Below are 21,218 nucleotides of genomic sequence, written 5' to 3' on the forward strand. Positions count from 1 at the left end.
TTTCCGCAATGACGAAAGAAAAAACAACAAACAAAAAGGCATATGTAACTATGTTTCAAATCATGGGCGTGTACATAGAGATCCAATAACCTTGTATTTCAAAGGAATGTAATTCAATATTATCTTTATTCAAGTGTGCAAATTGTCAAACGTGTTTGAAGTCGAATTGAGTGATAATAAGTAGGTGCGTTTTCTTATTCAAAGTCAAAAAAAGGCAGAAAACATTTAAAGATATTTTACACTATTGGTAGAAAACCACTAGTCAATGCAACATACCAAATATCAAAAACCTAGGCCTTGCTGTTTCAGACAAAAAGGCGTTTAAAGTTTATATAAGTATGTACACTTAGATTCCCGGGGCAGGGCCTCTTTTAAGGTCAGAGTAACAATTTCATCCTTAATAGAGGATCGCAAGGCAATACTACATACCAAATATCAAAGGCCTAGGTGGGGTGGTTTATGACAAGAAGATTTTAAAATTTTCTACATATATAAGTCTATGTAAAACTTGGAAACCCCTAGGCGGCATAATAATTATATGATAACCCGAGGGGCATAATTTGAACACGTTTCATAGAGAGCCATGAGATGATGTCACATGCTAAATATCAAAACTCTACGCCCTGCGGTTTTGGACAAGAAGGTTTTTAAAAAAATTTCCTTTCGGTTACCATGGCAACCAGAGTTCAGTGTGGAATTCAATTTTTGAACAAATTTGAAAGGGGGCACCCAAGGATCATTTCTGTAAAGTTTGGTGTAAATATGTCCAGTGGTTTTTAAGAAGATAATTTTAGGAAATGTTGACGGACGTCCGACGGTCACAAAAGCTCACCATGAGCCTTTATGAGCCTTGGGCTTAGGTGAACTAAAAACCAAAACAAATTGTGGGGAGGGGAATTGTTGGCAGGGGTGTGGGTAGGGGCAGAGGGGACATACGGAGAGACAATGTAAAGAAACACAAGGAACTAAACGTAACAAAAATTCGGGGTGCTTTCTCGGGGGTAATGTGAGATTGAGCTTGAAGGAAATTGATAGGTCATTGAATCAACATATATGTTGAAATATTTTGAAATTGGGCCACCAGTTTCAGAAATTGTCAGCATAGCCGCATACAGTAAACTAGGCTTGCTTACAGGCAGCCATGTCTTTGGCTTACAGGAATTCGGCATAGCGTCACCCGAGGAACACTGCCGTCAAATTATTTTTAAATTAGATCACCGATTTCATTAAGTTATCAAGTTTATTCTAAAATCGGGCCAGCGGTTTGAAAGCAGAATATTTTCAATTTATTTCATAAAACTACAGAAAAACCAGCCCTGCCACAAGAAGGTCATTTTTTTCTGAAATAAAATGATATGAAGCAAGCTAGAGGCGGGCCACCCATGCTGAAGAAGTACATAATATACGAGCCCCTACGGCGGGCATGTTCTTAATGAAACAGAACGATTTTGAGGAATTTGGTAGAGGGCCACTAGGATCATTTCTGTAAAGTAATTTCAAAATCAGAACAATGGTTTCTAAGGTGTATATTTTTAATTTCTCCATTTTTATTGTAGAATTCTGCTTAGATGACTTTAGGTTTGAAAGAATCTGAAAGGTGACCACAAAAGGAACATTCTTGTGAAGTTTTTCTTTTTTTTTAATTGGCTTGGTGGTTGAGGAAGAGACGTTATTTCAATTAATAGTGGACGGCAAACATCCAGCAATCTTAAAGCTAACCTTCATATGACTTAAGGCATAAAGGTAGTAATTGGCCGGATATGCCTCCGTGGTCCACTCCAATGTAGTCCATATCAATATATAGTGCAATTTTCCCACCGCCTAGTAAAGGGCATTTTCATACCAAATATAAGATTTATCGACACTTATGTTTAAAGAGAAATGTCTGCGGATGATTTTAAGCTACGTTATATGTTTCAAAAGTTGAGTCGAAGCTGTTTTGTAAAATGAAAGTAAAAGTAGGTATTTCCTGATGTCTACCTAAGCAATATGCGTTTTCATCACGTGTCTCAGTCACTTGACCATGGTTTCACACCCCATATTTTTTGGTATTTTTTATTGCTTAAAGACATACCTTGAAGACAAGGTAGTCTCGCAGGAAGTGAAAGGCTAGAAATGCTGATTATGTTATAAATGGTTATTTTTAGAAAATAGTACCGGAGGCATTTAATACCTTCTAATCTCAAAGTAATGTATATATAGGGAGACTACGATTAACTATTCAATAAAGAATAAAGTTTCTTTCTTAGGAACTAGTTATTTAGTGCAAGCTGTGTTATCTTTAAAGTTACTAAAAACCGTTTCTTTATGGACAGTTATTAAATATTGTTTCGATGTTGTTATAATTCAATGAGCAACAACCGATTAACTTTTGCATAGATGAAATATAAATCTGAACATATGCTGATAACTACCAATTCAAATGTAATCCTACGCAGGTTACACAAGTAGTCCAAATATAAATAGCACTGGTATTTATTCTTTTCCTCGTGCCTTTTCTCAGTAGGAGTAGGACTGTGTTACACGATTGTTCTTCTGTATGTACTTGTATATGTGGCATTCTATCGATATCTGCATGCTCCTATTGCATTGCTAGATAAGAATGGCGGTGTAATGATTTTAGTTTCATAAGATATAGAAGGAAGCTAAAATTCCGAGGGTTGTAACTTTTTGACATAAAAGTAAACAACCCTTTTTCTTTTTCTATAGTAGTGATATAGTTCTTCATGGGAATGCAAGACGTCCCTGGAAATCTGATATTCTAGAAAGTGTTAAGCATTGAATGGATTTTATATGAAACTCTATACCCACAACATCACTAATGCATTTCTAGAAGATTGGGCCATATCCTTTGAAATATCTTACTGGAGTTATCTGGAGTAGCATTTTATTCCTTTGATGTACAAATATTAGTTTGTTAAAAAAAATACAATGGCCACAGTTTATAAACCGCATTGATACAAAGCTTAATTTTCAAAGTCGACTATCTAAGGAACATTCCTGTGAAGTTTCATTGAAATTGGCCAACATTTTTAGGAGGAGGTGCTGTTTAAAATAAAATGTTGAAGGACGACGGACGGACAACGAATGATCACTGACTACAATCAATAGATCGACATGCTTGAGCACTTTGTACTCAAATGAACTCAAATAACATTTTTAGTCAAAGAAATGCGTCCATTAAATATCCACATGCGGTGACATTTAAAATAAATCCTTTGACAGATAAAAAGAAAATATATTACTTTTATAAATATTTCGGTACAAAGATAATGATTTCTGTCTATATTAAAGGCTCATGGTGCCTTCGTAAAAAGTGATTGTCGCATTCTTTGTAATGAATATAACTTATATTAATTTCGTGTTAAATATTATTTCCAATATTTTTTCTAAATAATTGTCAAAAGTTTGAATATTAATGAGTTTATTAAACACTTTTAATGAAAGTATTATTTCCGATTTACTCCCTTTATAGCTCTAACAGTCAAAAGTTCATGTGCAGTATTCAACTTAAGTATTTTCTAACCATGCAGTTATGCATTAACATCAATTTGGATAGCTCAATCAGTTTTTATCATAAAATGTAAAGCCTAGTGGAACTTTGAAAAAGGTGCAATATATATATATATATATATATATATATATATATATAGGGAGCAAATTCTGTGTCTGTTTCTATCATTTGTGCGGACAGGCCAAAATATAAAAGCAGCTTAATACATAACTAATCGTATCTATCTCGTACGTAAATATTCTTGGTCATTTTTATATAGTAACAATACTGATTTAAATATTATGACGGAGCTTTTATTTATTGTTTATTTATTACGTGGGGTGAGCGCGGTTGCTAGCCTTAGAGCGCGCATGCGCCTTCAAATCAAATCCGTTGGCAAGCAACGCCGTTGTACGGGTAAATTTGTCTATATTCATCGAATATATTATATAAGAAGTCAACACTTCTTCCGACTTTGATTTTAAACTTTAAAACACAGCCTTTAAACGTTGCAACCACTGATTATCATCTGACATAAATATAAGTATAATTGAGTTTAAAAACATAATAGTTATATAGTTTTACCTCAAAATATTGTACTATCCTGGACTCATTTCCGCCATGACGAAAACACAAATATGTAATTTTACGCATGCGCGTGTACATAGATATTCCTTAATAACCTGGTTTTTCAAAAGAATGTAATTCAATATGATAATGATTCAAATTTGCAAATACATGTAGTCTAACGTGTTTCAGGTCGCATTGATCGATAATTAACAGGTGTAGTTTTAGCGTTCTTTCCAAACCAACAAGTATGAAGTTATGCCTTTGTCATGTATAATTGAATGTCTTTCAAGCCTATATATATTTTAAGTATTGAACATTTGTATTATGAGACTCCTAAAAATATTCTATAAACGCAAGAAATGAGGGGGTATATACAGAGACAGAATATATTGTAAATATATAAGGTATTGGCCGGTAGACAGAGTCCAGTAATAAAACATTTAAAGATGTATCACATGGTTACACACTTTTAGGGTTAATCTGGAAATCCTTTACTGGTACCGGACTATTAATTGTTCATAAGAGTCAGGAATAAAATTGATTTTCCAGAAAAATGCACATAAAAGAACCATAGAAATATCGGATGTGCTGATGGTCTAGTGGTAACACGCTTGACTGTCAATCCAGAGGTCCGGGGTTCGAATCCCGGTCCAGGCATTGGAAATTTTTGATATGCTCTTGAGTGTCTCCCACCTAACTTAGAGGCACGTACTGGGTCGTCCCAGGAAAGACGTCTACGCGTGTATCGCTGCTATACAGCGGGCACATTAAACAGACGAGCTAGGCTAAGTTACCCGGACAGGCCTGTATCTAAAACGGATTTCTCTCTATCTGTTCTGGGGGCTTTATCTCGCTCTGTCCCTCTGTCGATCTGTGTCTGTTCTAGTATAATAGGCTGCGTTTGCTATATGTAAAGTGCCTTTGAACGTGTTTATCATAAAAAGGGCGCTATATAAATCTTGTCTAATAAAAATAATAATAAATATATGTGAACGTGACAGTTAAAGACTATTAAGCTTAAGATTAACTTCACTTCTCCGAATAAAACTGTCATATGATCAACCTATTCACCGTTATCAATGAAAACAATTAAGTCTACAAAATGTTTTTCATTGACAGCAATGTCAGGTGGCGATACGTAGGTCCGATTAAATAAGATTGTAATCGAAACATTTTACGGCACCGGTTTCACATGCCTAATAGGACTCGTGCTGAATGGGCAAGGGCATTATTTAGCGGCAATAGCCGTATCAATCCAAGTGTAGTTGATGCCAGAATAGGCATAGTTGAACGTTCTGCTAATAATTGCTTGTTGGAGCGTGATCGATTTGAAGGGGGAAGTGTCTATATGGCTTGGGGTCTGTAATGATAGGATTAGGGTGAAGACAGATTGGTCTTCATTCCTTACAATCTGAATAGCAAGCGTTATATTGGCGAGGGTTTTCACCCAGTAAGCATCATGCTATTAACATCATTCGTATTAATTAAGCACAAAGTTTCCTTCTTGATAAAACTAAAACATTGAAATCATGCTATTTTCTGAGATCCATTATCGCAATAACACATAAAATTATAGGTTATATACAGTTTATAATGGGTGTTGTTTGGCGAACTTAAATGTTTAAAATGTCACTGAAGTAGTATGGACGTGATGTTTTATGGTATGGTCCGGGCTATTTTGTGGAAAGGTCGGGACATTTTACTAGTTTGTTTATCAATTATCTCAATGAATATTTCAGTTGAATATATGTCACCGTCATACACTAAATTTACGCCCGAAATCGGTCATTCATTAATGATGTGAATAATATACATTGTATGATATTAGATAATAAAAGAATTTCAAGGTTTGGTACAAAGCTAGACTAATTAATTGATCACCAGCAATATTAAATATGTTTAAATTGAAAGAAGGTTAATAAATGGATTCATTGATTTGTTTTACTTGTTATCATTACAAATAATATATAAGATAATACTAGTATGAAGTTAAGCAAAACTATTCAACCCAGATTTTTAGTATTTCCCAGGCCATTTTTCCGCCATGTTTACAAGGAATGAAATGGGTTCAAGCCTGTGCAGGATTTATAAATAGTAAATTGCATAGATAGAGTGACGCACCTGACTGTATTTACTTCCAGTTTAAAAAAAAACAAACATTAAAATGAAATACCGTAGTACTGGAGCGAAAAGTGTAAACAAAGATAATGAAGGATTTTCATAGTAGCCTAGTTTAATGTATTTCACTATGATATCAAATTCAATGAAGAGTATTCGAAGGCATAAAGTCATTTAATATCCTCATGATTCTTTGATAGCCTAGGGCAAGAATTTTTACTTTTCTCTGCACAGGAATGATATATAATTAATAGCCAGATATATATTACACATGATTCCAGAGAGTAATATATTCAATGCCGTTCTAAAATTTTCAAAATTGCAATTGATCATCATTAAATATAAATATCAGTAAAATTCGTAGTCACATAAGTATCATTTTTGTTGACCAATATCAACAGAATCAAATATATATATATTTCACCTCAAAATATTGACTTATCAAAGACTCCTTACCGCCAGTGTATGTATATGCGAATGCACATATACAAAATGATGAAACATATGACAAGGCTAAAATTTTGTAAAAGCTAGTCGGGGCCTGTTTATTATGCTAATGTTCAACATAACTGAGACTAAAACATTTTTAACGACATATACTGTTATACCACTACCCATTTACGCAAAAAGGAGAAACCGTTCATTTATAAAGAGTCACTTTGGGTTTATTAATTGCAATAGCTGGTTCTCCGCTTGACAATGCATTTGCAGCCATGTGATTCGTTGTCTACCGTTAGACTGACCTGCCAAGACAGGTCGCAACAAGTTGGCTTTTTTTTTTAAAGAAACCTAGGGGATGTCCAGTGTTGCTCCTTTAAAAGTTGTATCAGAGACATAGATAACAATTGTTATCTATGTCTCTGGTTATATGATAGGTTGTGCTATAGACGAAAAACAGTTTCACTGTTGCAGGTCACTGTGACCTATTTAGGGTCATAGTCACTGTGACCATAAGCTAATGACCTTAAAATCAATATTTCATCTTCAGGTTATGACCAACCTCCGCCGGTCCGAGGACTGTAGGCCCAAGCATTTCCTAGTTACTTAATTCCATTTAAAACTGTTCAAAAGCTGCCACTGCAATAATTGTACACTGAACTTGGCCCTGGTAAATTGCCAAATTAGCATCTTACCATTTTTGCGAGAACCTCACCTGACAGGCTTGTTTGTCAACTACCCAGTGCGTTTGGGCCTAGGAGAATAGCTTTCGAGAGGCTTAGAAGAAAATCCCAATCGAACGGACGACTGTTGGATGTGAAAAAAATATATCATTCTTTTTTTTCAAATGTATTTTTTTCAGAGACTTTTTATTGTTAATGTGCTATTTGAAAAAGAAATTCTAAATATTTTATTTGTTCTAGTTTATTACTCAGTTTGTAAGGTTTATATGTCGAATTGTCGCCTTGTTTTGATCACGTGATTAACATCTCCGACTATCGGGTGGAAGACACAGAAGCTCGGAAGAGCTCTTCTTATTCCGGCAGATCGTCCGAACGGGGCAAACGAACCCGCCAGTTGAACAATAAATTCATTTAATTGAACGAAATACATTTTAACGTGATTCAATTCATATGCATATCTTCGAATACTGCGAAAAAAAAGAATAGTAAATATATATCTATATATTTTTGTTAATAACTGAACCGTTTCCAACATTTGTAACAATAGTATTACACTATATTTCTTTATTTTAAATGAACAATTATTTTCGTCTTAGAGGATTTCAAAACTTACATGTGCGCAAGCGCATTGGGCCATTTTAGACTGGCTCGCCGTAATTTGCGCTTGGAAGTAAAATCTAACGCCGTAAAATTAGTAGATTAATCTAAATCCTACTAGTTTGAAAGCCAACACTATGTATAGACCTCTCCAATAAGGACAGTCAAGACCGTCATATTTCATTTACGATAGTTCTGTCCGTTTGATAAATAGGAAATAATGGCGTAACATCTTTTATTCAGATAATGAAGAATAATGTCTTGGCTTGTCATACGGATCATCAGACTAGAAATTTATGGCATGACATAGATAAATTATATGAAATAAAAGCTATGTAATGCTCACCAGTACCAGTCATAACACAAACATGAGAAAAGAATTCCTCTAATTTCCATTGTGGTCCCTGATATTGGAGGTATGACACATAAAGTCTTGCACAAAATTACATAATTCAGAAATGCATTTGAGATCACAAGTGACATATATCACAATCAAAGCTTGTTCCACATTATTGAAAACATGAGATAGTTCATTGCAGAATTTGTCAGCAAAACTTTAAAAACTACCATTGATATTATATTCTAAAATGAATACAATGATATTATTAAAATGAAATCAGTACTGCAGTAGAGTAAAATATTGATAAATTACATTGAGAAAAATACCTTTAAGATTCTCATAATTCAACATATTAAAAGATTTTAAGAGTGACTAAAATGAAATTAACTGGCCATTATATTATTATTATTATATCATTATTATTATACCACACTCTTTTCATGCTCTTGTACACGTTCAAAAGTGCTTTACAGAATAAATTGCAAAAATACAAACAAATACGTATACAAAGATAATGCATTCCACATTAAGAAAAATCATGAATGAAAACAAGTATAAAAAAAAAGATAAAAAAGAAATAAATGTATCGGTCAGTTAACAAAATATTGTACAAAGAAATGGGTTTTGAGCAGGCTTTTGAAAGCAGCTAGCGTGTCAGCTTCCCTGATCTTGACAGGAAGGATGTTCCAAAGCTTTGGAGCAGTGCACGAAAAGCTGCGATGGCTTTACATCATGGTTTTAGATTTTGGCATAACCAGTGACAGCGTGTCTTGTGATCTTAGGGTCCTGACCGGTTTATACACTTCTAGCATATCCCTAATATATATGGGCTTTGATGACATGCTTGAATGTGTGGGAAGATTCAATACCACTAAGATGTTGAGTGAGACTGCTCCACAGAACAATACCATAAAAAGCAAAATATTTTCTACCAAAGCTTCCTACAGTCTGGTAAAGAAACTCGCCCTGTGTCACTAAAAGTATAGCTAGCATCAATTTAGTCGGAAGAAGGAAGTGCAGACACTCTGGATCTGGTACAACCGTCACGGACATGAGCAATGGGTACAAAATGCTCTTTAAGGTATTTTTGGTGCTGTGTCTGACTTTATTTTATGCACATGACAGAGAGTTATCTGATCTATTCTCTTTGGGACAGGTAACCAGTTAGGAGACTTGAATTGATCTAACCCAACATGAGACCTACTATCAATATTCAAGACAAAGCAGACCTACTTATTCTGGGAAGTCTGAAGGCTATTTTTTCAATACTAGGGCAAACTAGGGTACCAAAAAGATTATACATAGTCAAAGTGACATTGAACTAAGGACATGATCAAACGTTTCTTAGTGTGAATATCCAAGAACTGACTCTTTCTATGCAACCAGGCATTTTACTTTGTAACCACTGCACCGTGCAATTTCATAAAAAAATAAGAAAAAAAAAATGACTCATTCAAATATGTTGGTAGATAAGTAATAATCTCTGTTTACATCTGCACCGAATTTAGATCATGTGTATTTTAAATATAGGTTTGTTTCTAAGAGTGGGGTGGACGGTCAAAATATGAAAGCAGCTCGTCGGTTAAGAAATAACTAATTATATCTCTAAACAAACTTTCTGGAAAATAAACTCTGCGATCAAGATATCTTTAATAGTGGCAAAAAATGAATACAATTCGTAATTACTTTATGATAATATGTGTGTTTTGATGGAATGCTTTTCTTAGTGGAGGGAAAATAGCGGTTGTCAACCGTTAATAGCGCATGCGCCTACAAACAAAATAGCAACCAGGGGCGTTAAATTCATTGAGGTTATTATACAAGAAGTCTACACTTCCTCCGATTTTAAACTATTGATTATCTTCTGAGGAAAATGTAAGTTTTAAAAAAAGAATAGTTATATTGTGTACCTCAAACTATTATATTATCCAGGGCTCATTTCCGCCATGACGAAAAAAGAACAACAACAAACAAATAGGCCTATGTAACTATGGTTCAACGCATGCGCGTGTGCATAGAAATTCAATAACCTTGTATTTCAAAAGAATGTAATTCAATATTATCTGTATTCAAGTGTGCAAATTGTCAAACGTGTTTGAAGTCGAATTGAGTCATAAGTAACTGCGTTTTCTTTTTCAAAGTTTCATTCCAAGAAAAGGCAGAATATGATAAGATACTGATGCCGTTTAAATAAGATCTTCAGACGTTATTCTTCATTACTTATTCACATATAATTCGATGTGTTTGAAATTGTATAAATTTATATTATCAAGCAATGTATTATGACTAACTTCGACAAAAAATGTTTCTATAAATGTAGGGTAATATACAAAGACACTATGTATTGTACATATTTTAAGCGACTAACCCAAACATTGTGATTTGTTTTAAATAAAAGTATCACCGGAACGTAAAATGTTGCCGCTCTATTATATATTTACATGAAGGTTGTTCCAAAATTAAAAATTAAGAATTAACATTTGAGTTTTTACACTATTCACCTGCACATTTATTAAGAATTTACTTTTGTAAATACTGCCAAATTAGATTGAGAAGCGATGTGCGTGCGCACAGTTTGCTTTGTCTCCCAGGATTTCAAAGCAACGGGACGTTCAAAAAAAGACCGATAGTGACCACATACATGTGTAAGAGAACAGATAAATCCAGGGCCAACCTAAAATTCGTCGCGATAGATAGTGATAGTATGTTAGCAAACTGGTTTTCCATCACTCGAGATCACGTGATGTTTGCAAGGTGCACGCTGAACGGACACCCATTTTTATAAACCGGGAAACCCTGTCCAGAAATCAAAGGCGACCGAATCCAATAGAACACATATTGGACCTTCTTGGTTGGAGGGCAAAAATATCAGGCTATTAACAATATTTGTAATTTTCCTTGTTTTTAACACAAAAACATTGAAATCATGCTATTTTCTGATATAAAAAGGGAAGATTTATAATAACAGTAGCATACAAAATTATAACTTTTATACTGTATATAGAGTTGTTGGGCGAACTAAAGATATTAAAAATGTCATTGTAATTTTATGGTATAGGCGAGATATTTTATGGCATTGGTGGTATATTTCATGTTAGGGCCGGGATATGTTTCTAGCTTGTTTGATAGTATGTCAACTTCAGACATAGAATTTACGCCCAAAGCCAGTCATTGATTTATGATTTGATATTATTAAGTGAATAATATGTAATGCATAATATTTATTAATAAAAGAATTTCAAGGTTTGGTACAAAGTTAAACAACTTTCGATGAATTTATTTACTGATCTTTTGCAATAAAATATGTGTAATTTCAGACATTATTAAATGTAGCTCAAATTGATTGATTGATTGATTGATTGATTGATTGAAAGGCTATCATTTTATAACATGTATGAAATATTATTAAACTAAGCAAAATTCTTAGGACTCGTTTCCGCCATATTGAAATTCTGACCATGCTTTAAAGAAATAAAATGCGTTCAAGCATATTCAGAATTCATAAATAGTAAGTTGCATAGATACAATGACGCACTTGACTATATAGATTTACTTCCTGTTTAAGAAAAAAAAAACTCTTTAAAATGACATACCGTAGTGGCGCTTGAGCGAAAAGTGTGAACAAAGATATTTCTATAATAGCACAGAAGCTACATTAGGCAATCAGGCAACACTACACAGGCTTGATGTTCCCTTTCAAGGTATCCGGTCCACAAATAAGCAATTTCTGTATAATAGTGCTATCAGAATATATCAAATATTGATGCCTGATAACCTCATTAAGTTTGGTTTTATTTAAAATGGTATTGTCTACTAAAAAAGAAAATGTAAATTACATGACATAAATATGCTTCAGAGTTTTCAATTTTTTTTTTACTTTATAGTTTCCAATGATACTTCTACAGAAATCCAGTATAAAATGTATCATTTCGCAGTCAAAAAACAATACTATAGTGATTCGAGCATATCATTATGGTCATGTTATTTACTAATTCTTGTTCAGCAGACACAACCCTTCGCTTTCAGATGATACAAAAACATGGGTTTACAAGGCATCGAAATGTTATCTATTTGCGGATCATATACCTTAACAGACAGATACCTGCGACATGCGTTTCCAGTGACAATATGAGCTTATTATTTCGACCAGTTAAATAATAAAAATGCGTTGACTAGATATACCCGTTAGTTGTCAGAAAAAAAGTAAAATCAACCAAAAGAGGTTGTGTTTTATTTACTTGGAAAAATAATTACATCTCTTCTAGTTTAATCTTTAATTTTTATATGAAGCAGAATTATTGTTGTGGTTTTAATATGTATTGTAATACAAGATATGTGCACTTCGATCATTGAATTAATTCATTATGTACATCTGGAGTATTTTAACTCTGAAACTTTATGGTTTCAATCATTTGATGTAAATATCTATCAGTAAAACTGAGTCACACAATTATATTTGTTAACAAATATCAATGGAGTCCAGAAAAAAATATATTTTACCTCAAAATATTGTACAATCCAGGACTCATTTCCGCCATGACGAAAAGCAATAATGTAACAATGTATATACGCGCATGTGCGTATATATTATTGGTGAGTGTCAATATTCATGCGCGGAGGCTGAATTGACAAAGTAGCACCCCCCCGCCCCCCCCCCCCCCACGAAACAATAGGAGTTTTATACATGAACTGTCAACACGTGGTACTCGAAAGTAGCGGAGAAACTCGTCTTCCTTTCCGTACAAAATCCGCCTTGCACTTATTGACCAAGGCAGAACACCCCGCACCGCCTCCCCTTCATATTATTGAATAAAAACATTAAGATATAAATTTTAAAGACAACATGAAATGTGTATTAACTGAAAAAAAAAATCACAGGAGGGAGGAGGGATTTCATCTGCCTTGGTCAAATCAAGGTCGGCTAAGATACCTATAATGATGGCTTTTAACGTAAAAGGAATATAATGATGCTAACGTGATTTCATGTGACAATTTAAGAAATACAATAAACTAAATTAAACAAGAGGGTCATGATGACCCTGGATCGCTCACCTGAGTAATATGAGCTACATGTTTCAAAAGTCAAAATGATGCTAAAATATTAAGGAAGTAGGTCAGTAGGTCACTAAAAATCAGCTTTAAGATCAATGTGCAAAACTGTACATGTCATCCAAATTCCAAGGCTGTTTCTTAAAAACAAGAGTAGACCAGTAGGTCAAGGTCATAGTTAGGTGACACTTAATACTTGGGGGCATCAGGTAATTATAATTAAAGAGTCTAGGAAATATGATCTGATCATTTTAGTATTTTTCCTATATAACTCATATAACAAATGACCCCAGGGTCGGGACCTCTTTTCACCTCAGGGCCATAATTTGAACACTTTTGTTAGAGATCCACTAGGAAATGCTACATACCAAATATCAAAGGCCTAGGCCTTGAACTTTCAGACAAGAAGATTTTTAATTTTCTTCCTATGTAAAATTTGGGACCTCGCACATTGAGCGGTCACAAAAGCTCACCATAAGCCTTGGGCTCAGGTGAGCTAAACAACGAAACAAATTGTGGGGAGGGGAATTGTGGGTGGGGGTGGGGGCAGAGGGGACATACGAAGAGACATTGTAAAGAACCAAAGGAACTTAATGTAACAAAAATGTGGGATGTCGGGTGTAACGTGAGATTGAGCTTGAAGGAAATTGATAGGTCATTGAATCAACATATATGTGAAAATATTTTGAAATTGGGCCACCAGTTTCAGAGGTTTTCAACATAGCTATATACAGTAAACTAGGCTTGCTCATAGGCAGTCATGTTTTTGGCTTGCAGGAATTCGGCATACCGTCACCCAAGGAACACTGCTGTCAAATTATTTTGAAATTAGACCAGCGATTTTAGTAAGTTTTCAAGTTTATTCTAAAATCGGGCCAGCGGTTTGAAAGCAGAATATTTTCAATCTATTTCATAAAACTACAGAAGAAAAACCAGCCCTGCCCCATGAAGGCCATTTTTTTCTGAAATAAAATGATTTGAAGGAAGCTGGAAGCGGGCCATCCATGCTGAAGAAGTACAGAATATACGACCCCCTACGGCGGTCATGTTTTTAATGAAACAGAATGATTTTGAGGAATTTGGTAGAGGGCCACTAGGATCATTTCTGTGAAGTAATTTCAAAATCAGAACAATGGTTCCTGAGGTTTATATTTTAAGTTCGCCCTTTTTATTGTAGAATTTTGCTTAGATGACTTTAAGTTTGAAAGTATCTGAAAGATGACCACAAAAGGAACATGCTTGTGAAGGTTTTTTTAACTGGCTTGGTGGTTGAGGAAGGGACGTTATTTAAATAAATAGTGGACGACAAACATCCAGCAATACGACTTAAGGCATGAAGGTAGTAATTGACGGACAACAGACGGACAACGAATAATCACTGACTACAATCAATAGCTCGACATACTTGAGCACTTTGTACTCTGATGAGCTCAAATAACATTTTTAGTCAAAGAAACGCCTCCATTAAATATCCACGAGCGGTGACATTTGAAATAAATCTTCTGACAGATAGAATGAAAAAATAATACTTTTTTAAATATTTCGGTACAAAGATATTGATTTCTGTCTATATTAAAGGCTCACTGTGCCTTCGTTAAAAGTTACTGTCGCTTTTTTGTAAATTATATTAATTTCGTGTAAAATCCTATTTCCAATAAATTTTTTCTAAATATTTGTCAAAAGTTTGAATATTAATGAATGTAGTAAACATTTGTATAGAATTATTTTTTCTAATTAACTCCCTATATGGCTCTAACAGTCAAAAGTTCTTGTGCAGTATTAAACTTAACATTTTTCTAACCATGTAATTATGCATTAACATCTATTTGGATAGCTCAATCAGTTTTTAACATAAAATGTAAAGCCTAGTGGAACTTTGAAAAAGGTGTATTTTATATATAGGGAGCAAATTCTGTGTCTGTTTCTATCATTGGTGCGGACAGGCCAAAATATAAAAGCAGCTTCTCGGGTAATACATAACTAATCATATCTATCTCGTACGTAAATATTCTTGATCACTTTTTTATATAGTAACAATACTGATTTAAATATTATCACGGAATGTTTATTTATTGTTTATTCTTAACGTGGGGTGAGCGGTTGCTAGCCGTAGAGCGCGCATGCGCCTTCAACTCACAACATTCTTTGGCAAGCAACGCCGTTGTCTAAATTCATTAATACAAGAAGTAAACACTTCTTCCGACTTTGATTTTAAACTTTAAAACGCAACCTTTTAAACGTTGCAACCATTGATTATCATCTGGCATAAATATAAGTATAATTGAGTTAAAAGCATAACAGTTATATATTTTACCTCAAAATAGTGTACTTTCCAGGACTCATTTCCGCCATGACGAAAACAAAAACAAATATGTAGTTTTACGCATGCGCATGTACATAGATATTTCTAAATAACCTTGTTTTTCAAAAGAATTTAATCCAATATGATTATGATTCAAATTTGCAAATAGTCTAACTAGTTTCAGGTCGCATTGATCGATAATTAACAGTTGTGGTTTTATTGTTCTTTCAAAACCAACCAGTATGAAGTTATACTTTTGTCATATATAATTGAATGTTTGTCAAGTCTAAATACATTTTAAGCATTGTATTATGAGACTCCTAAAATAATCTATAAATGCAAGAAATGAAGGGATATATACAGAGTTATAATGTATTAATTATACAAGGAATTGGCCGGTAGACAGAGTCCAATAATAAACACATTTAAAGATTATCACACGGTTACACATTTTTTGGGTTAATCCGGAAATTCTTTACTGGTACCGGACTATTAACTGTTCATTAAAATCAGAGATAAATTTAATTTCCAGAAAAATGCACATAAAGTAACCATAGAGATATCGGAAGAGCTGATGGTCTAGTGGTAACACGCTTGACTGTTAATCCAGAGGTCCGGGATATGAATCCCGACCCAGGCACTGGAAATTTTTGAGTATCCCCAAATAACTAGGAGGCATGTACTGGGTCTAACCAGGAAAGACGGCTTCGCGTGTATCGCCGGGCACGTTAAACAGACGAGATAGGCTAAGTTAGCCGCACAGGCCTGTATCTAAAACGGATTTCTCTCTATCTATTCTGGGGACTATCTCACTCTTCCCGTTGGTCAGATCCATATGTGTCAGCACTAGTGTACTAGGCTGCGTTTGCTATATGTAAACCGCCTTTGAACGTGTTAATAATGGAAAAAGCGCTATATAAATCTTGTATGATAAAAATTATAATAAATATATTTGATCCTGGCAGTTAAAGACTATTAAGCAACATCAAAGCTTAAATTTCACTTCTCCGGTTAAAACTGTTTTATGAATGTCAAGGGCATCATTTAGCGTCGATTTCCATATCAATCTTAGTGTAGTTGATGGGAGAATATGCGTAGTTGAACGTTCTGCTAATAATTGGTTGTTGGAGCGGGATTGATTTGAAAGGGGAACTGTCTATATGGCTTGGGGTTTGTAATGATAGGGTTAGGGTGAAGACAAATTTGTCATCTTTCCTTACAATCTGAATACCCAGCGTTATATTGGCGAGGTTCTTCACCCAGTGGACGGAGGGCACAAGCACCATGCTATTCACATCATTCCTATTAATTAATTAAGACAGGACAAGCCAAGACATAAGCATTAAGCACAAAGTTTCCTTCTTGATAGTACTAAAACATTGAAATCATGCTGTTTTCTGAGATCAATTATCGCAATAACACATAAACTTATAGGTTATATACGGTTTATGAAGAGAGTTGTTGGGCAAACTTGAAATGTTTAAAATGCCGTTCTTGCATAAAAACTACTTTTTTTCACTGGATCCGCCCATGTATAAACGGGAGAAAAATCGTGTGCAAACAAGGCAGTTCACGTGCTGTTAATACATGATTTTTATTTTTGAAATGCCTTGCCAGGGATATATGTATGTATTTTTGCGGACACTGATATTTGGCACCTGCGTCTTGTTTCTTCCATAACAACCTCTTCTTGTAGCATTACAGATACAATGTAATCCATAGTATGTTTAGCTGTATCTGTTTCCAACCCCAAACGTACTGCCCTCATCAATGTACGCACTAGCTTCTCTTAGAGTTCACTCCCTTTACAAAGCGTCTGCTCAGTTATTGTAAATAACTGTGAATAAATAAGTTACGTGTGTAACTTGTGCTATTGTTCGTTTTTAGGTATTATATTTATGATTTTGGTAAGTATCAGTCAGTATTTTTTTATCTAATTTCTCGAAGAATTTATACAAACAGCTTAAAAACTCGACAATACGTTCGTACTCATCCGTACACCAACTGCGTGTCCGTACTCAATATAACTCAAATGTAATGTTATTATTCTTGAAATTGTGATCAAGTCCACCAAATTGTGAAATGATATGAACAATTATTGGTAATTTTATGTTTGTAATAATGAGCGATAAAAATATCGCTTAAAATCTTCAGAATGTGCTTTTGATAGTGTTGTTTATTTCCGGGCCCTGGATACGGATATCTAAAACATGTTTAACGTTTCCAAGAACAACAGGAATGGTAAATAAAAAATGTACCGGAATCGTCAAGTCATCACGTATGAAAGCAATACATAAATCGGCGTGACACATTTGTTTATGCAAGAATAGCGACAATACACAATTGTTTTGTGTATTAACGTCTGCAGAAGCCCTTGGGGTATGTTTGTGACCTCGATCTTCGGTCTCGGTCACAAACAAACCCGCGGGCTTCTGCAGACGTTAATACACAAAATAAAACGTGCATTATCCCTACATGTAGTAGTATGGACGTGATATTTAGTGGTAAGGTGGGGTAGTTTACTAGTTTGTTTGACAATGATATCAATGAATATTTCAGTTGAATATGTCACTTTCATACACTAAATTTACGCCCGAAATCTGTCACTCATTTATGATTTTGATATCGTTAACTGAGTGAATAGTATATATGCATGATATTGAATCATAAAAGAAGTTCAAGGTTTGGTACAGAGCTAGACTACGTTCGATGTACTATATTAACTGATCACTGGCAATTTAAATATGTGTAAATTGAAACAATGATGCTCAACTGAATTCATTGATTTTATTTACTAATTATCATTACAAATAACATATATGATAATTTGAAGTTAGGCAGAACTATTCAACCCAGATTTTGGTATTTCCCAGGCCACTTTTCACCCTTGTTTACAAGGAATAAAATGGGTTCAAGCCTGTGCAGGATTTTATAAATAGTAAATTGCATAGATACAGTGACGCACCTGACTGCATTTACTTTCTTTAAAAAAAAAAATAAAATGAAATACCGTAGTAGTACTGGAGCGAAGTATAAACAAAGATATTTAACGATTTTCATAATAGCCTATGCATTTTAATGTACTTCACTATGATATCAAAGTTGAAATGAAGAGTAGTCGAAACCATAATTTTGTTTAACATCCTTATGATTCTTTGATAGTCTGTGCTAAGTATTTCCACTTTACTCTGTACAGGAAAGATATATAGAGAATAACAGGCTACTGTCTTTTGATATCAATGTTATCAGGTCGAGGCTGATATGGGCTGGAAGGGGTGAAAATTTCACTTCCAGTTCCAGACTTTATAGTTTTTAATATCACTAAATGTACACTGATCCAAGAATTATAATTAACTGATTCAAGAATAATAAGTAACACAAATACTTTTGCTAATACTTGATAGAATGTGCATGCCTTAAATAAGGCATAAATCAAGAATTAGTATATCATACATTGTCAAGTGTATTGTAAACCTTTCCGAGAATCGATCCATGTAAACATTGTGATGTCATGATGAACGTTTCAAAATGACGTCATTCAGTGCTATTGTCTGTGTGATAAATTTAGAGACAACCATATTCAAGGACATTTGTTGAGATTACAGAATCTATGTAGAAAAAAAAGTTGTGCAACATCGAAACTGGACTCTGTAATAAAATTCAATCTTGAAGGAAACTGATGTAAAAACTATTCCGCCAATATGGGAGGAGCTTAATTTTGATATCAGGTCAATGACCTGATAACAAAATAAAATATCAGGTAAGTGATATCAGGCACTTTGCATAGTAGCTGCATGATAAATTTAATAGTCAGATATATATTACACATGATTCCAGAAAGTATTATTTTCAATGCCGTTCTTAAATTTTCAAAATTGCAATTGACTATTGATCATCTTTAGATATAAATATCTGTAAATTTTAGTCACATAAGTATATTTTTTGTTGATCAATATCAGCAGAATTAAGTAGTGATATATTTCACCTCAAAATGTTGAACTATCCACGATTCATTTTCGCCAGCGTATATATGCGAATGCACAAAATGATGAAATAAATATGAACAGATTAAAAGTCGGCGGCCTGTTTATAATGCTTATGTTCAATATACTTAATTATAATGACAAATACTGGTATAACATAGCCCAATAACGCAAATAGGAACACCTTTTATTTAGAAAGAGTCTCTTTGGGTTTCTACATTGCAAAATGAGTTTCTCTGCTTGCCAATTTATTTGCAATTGCTCGCACAGAACAAAAAATGTGTCCATTGGGTTAATATTTTAAAATAAAATTCTGTCGTAAAAATGACCCACTGAGACAGATGATAATATGGATTCAGATCTGATAATAGTAGAGACCGCCGGGTTCCATCTAAGGTAGTCCTGCCCGTTTGATAAACAGGAAGTAATGGTGTAACGTAATTAATGCAGGTAATAAAGGGTTAATATAAAAAGGGCATCTTGCGACGTTAATACACAAAACATACGTGTATATTCTTTCATTTAAACATAAAAAGACGACAGTGTATTGTTTTGATATGTGATGATATTTTACTATTCTAGTACATTTTAATTCCCATTCTGTTGTTCTTGGCTTTACATATCAAAAACTTGGGCCTAACAATTAACAACACTACAAAAAAGCATATACTGAGGGTTTAACAATATTTTTTATTAGAAACAATTAACTGTGCATATTACTTAAATTGCACAATTTCAACAAAATTAACTTTAAAGTTTGAGTACAAAAACAATTTGAGAAAGGATGAACAAAAATGTAGAAAACAGCTTTTAAGATTTTTATGATTTCTGCGAGAAATTATATAGAACATACCGCCTGATACTTCCCGAGAAACATTAAAATGATTCATCGCACAAGTTACAAGCAATTCGATACATTCAAGGTTATTTGTAAAAATCAACGAACCAGTGTTCAAAAAGGGGGTAAACAGAGATAGAAGCGAGTGCGGTTATGGTTGAAAACTGATAAAGCGAAACATACTGTGAATTAGATTGCAACTTGTATGCTACAAAATGGAGTTTGTTATGAAAGAAACAAGACATAGATACCAAATTTCCATCTGCCTAAGGATATGTGTCCGTCTCTGGAAAATCGTTTTATGAATCAAAATCGTACACCAATAGCACTTGAATGGCAATTTTAACATACATTTTTTTCTCCTGTTAATACATGGGCAGATCCAGAGAAACATTTTAAAGTAGTTTTATGCAAAAATGTAAACTAACGTCTTGGCCTGTTATAAGGAAATGAAATATGTGGTTTTAGTGGTTAATGGCACCCCTTGAGTAAATTTATCAAAACAGCAACGTTACTATATTTGTAAGATAAAATATGATATTAAAACGGTTGACACGATAAATAATTCATATCTCATTAATAGTATCTTAAAATCAGCTTGGAATGTTCGGACCCCGTTAATCATGGGTAAATATTTCAGAAACAAGCTCATGGACCTATACAGTCATTTTAACCATAGTATAGATCATAATTATATTTATTACCGGCTGTGAGAGATTTCATTAGAAAATACACAGTTGAAACGAATTTTATTTGCGAAAATGTTATCTAAATCGTTATTTTCCTGCAGGCTCCCATTATGAAAAC

At 33.9% G+C, this 21,218-nt stretch overlaps 1 protein-coding gene across 1 annotated transcript in view; it reads right to left on the reverse strand.

Moving 5' to 3' along the window:
- Nucleotides 1-21,218, reverse strand: part of LOC128549107 (uncharacterized) — a 463,895-nt gene that overhangs the window by 424,041 nt on the left and 18,636 nt on the right. The gene's annotated exons all lie outside the window — the stretch shown is intronic.

The sequence above is a fragment of the Mercenaria mercenaria genome, chromosome 15, assembly GCF_021730395.1.
Source record: "Mercenaria mercenaria strain notata chromosome 15, MADL_Memer_1, whole genome shotgun sequence".
Taxonomy (NCBI): domain Eukaryota; kingdom Metazoa; phylum Mollusca; class Bivalvia; order Venerida; family Veneridae; genus Mercenaria; species Mercenaria mercenaria.